This window comes from Anastrepha ludens, unplaced genomic scaffold, assembly GCF_028408465.1.
Source record: "Anastrepha ludens isolate Willacy unplaced genomic scaffold, idAnaLude1.1 ptg000104l, whole genome shotgun sequence".
In the NCBI taxonomy this organism is placed as follows: domain Eukaryota; kingdom Metazoa; phylum Arthropoda; class Insecta; order Diptera; family Tephritidae; genus Anastrepha; species Anastrepha ludens.
The window spans coordinates 20,001-22,112 of record NW_026530105.1 but is presented as its reverse complement, the minus strand read 5'-3'; the positions used below and the strand labels follow the sequence as shown (position 1 = coordinate 22,112).

General features: G+C 23.4%; 1 non-coding gene across 1 annotated transcript in view; it reads left to right on the top strand.

Moving 5' to 3' along the window:
• Positions 1 to 2,104: 2,104 nt before the first annotated feature.
• LOC128871332 (small subunit ribosomal RNA) overlaps positions 2,105 to 2,112 on the top strand; it is a 1,992-nt gene continuing 1,984 nt past the window's right edge. Inside the window, exon 1 of the ribosomal RNA XR_008455892.1 lies at positions 2,105 to 2,112. This exon is cut by the window's right edge and continues 1,984 nt beyond it. This is a non-coding gene — a ribosomal RNA (small subunit ribosomal RNA).

Here is a 2,112-nt window from a genome sequence, read left to right as displayed (position 1 = left end):
CATACATTTTTCACAATACGTTGTGTACATTGTCAGAAACACTCACGGTGAAGTCAAGTGAGATATATATGAAAGAAAATCAAATCGAATTTATATGAAACTATATTCGATTAAATGTATGAAAGTAAAATTTAACAAAATTTTGCCCATACATTTTTCACAATGCGTTGTGTACATTGTCAGAAACACTCACGGTGAAGGCAAGTGAGATATATGAAAGAAAATCGAATCGAATTTATATGAAACTAAATTCGATTAAATGTATGAAAGTAAAATTTAACACAATACATTCATATGATAAACTGAATAAATTATAATAAAGACATTTCAAATATATGGAAAATATCATCATATATATAATTTAGTATTTTAATATATATTTAGTTAAGTTGATGGTATTATTGAAATATATAAAATGTAATTGAATTATATGAAATCAAACTGAAATGTATTGAATTGAATTTTTCCCATACATTTTTCACAATGTGTGGTGTGCATGGCAAAAAACACTCACGGTGAAGGCATGTGAATAATATGAAAATATCAACATTTAACTAACCAATGATATTGAAGCATATAAATCGAATCATAACTATATGAAACACGAATTTGAGTTATGTTAAACTGGTGATATTGTGGATTTATTCCTAGTTTTCCATACGTTAGTTTAAATAGAAACAATTTTCGAATATGTATACATATATGAAGAATTTATATTCTATACTAACATATTATGGAATGTAACTATTGATTGTTACCTTGGCATATTGGTGTATTGTGAGATTTCATTCATAGTTTTCCATACGTTAGTTTAAATAGAAACAATTTTCGAATATATATACATATATGAAGAATTTATATTCTATACTAACATATTATGGAATGTAACTATTGATTGTTACCTTGGCATATTGGTGTATTGTGAGATTTCATTCATAGTTTTCCATACGTTAGTTTAAATAGAAACAATTTTCGAATATATATACATATATGAAGAATTTATATTCTATACTAACATATTATGGAATGTAACTATTGATTGTTACCTTGGCATATTGGTGTATTTGTGATTTTATTCATAGTTTTCCATACGTTAGTTTAAATAGAAACAATTTTCGAATATATATACATATATGAAGAATTTATATTCTATACTAACATATTATGGAATGTAACTATTGATTGTTGCCTTGGCATATTGGTGTATTTGTGATTTTATTCATGGTTTTCCATACGTTAGTTTAAATAGAAACAATTTTCGAATATATATACATATATGAAGAATTTATATTCTATACTAACATATTATGGAATGTAACCTTGGCATATTGGTGTCATTGTATTTTATTCCTGGTATTCTATAGTTAGTTTAAATAGAAATAAATTTTTGAATTCAAAATTTTATATTCTATACTAGCATTACATAGAAATTATCCTCAACTGTTTGTTTCTTGTATACATACAGGAAATTAAACAGATGAAGAAAAAAAAAAAAACAAAACAAATAAAAATTATAAGAAAAACTAAATTTTAAACAAAAGAAAAAAGGAGAAATTTTTTCAATCATATATATATTTATGATTAAAAAATAGAATTATGGAATTATTAATTTCAATTCAGAGAGAAAAATTATGTAATATATGAAATTATTACATTAAAAATGCATTTGAAGAAAAAGTAAAATGTTATTAAAAATGATACATTTGAAAATTGGCAAATATTAAGAAGAAATATCGTTCTTATATTTTTATACAAAATATATATAGAGAACGAAAATTCTTTTTCATAAAAAACGGTTTTTGAATTCTGATAAGAAAAGCTAAAGGGGTCGGCGGGAGCGCACATTGAACGAAAGAAAATGAAAGAAAAACACAACAAAGAAGAAGACCAAATAAAATACAAATATTTTATACAAATAAAAGCACATTATTAATAAATAATAATAATAATAATGATGATGATGATGAGATGATACATAAATTGTGTTATTAAAATTACGTTCTATTGTATGTGCGTTTTCCCCTTTACTTTTTATATACACCGTAATTTATGAAATTTTCAAATATGAAAAACAAAGAAAAATATATAAACAAATATATATATTATTCTGGT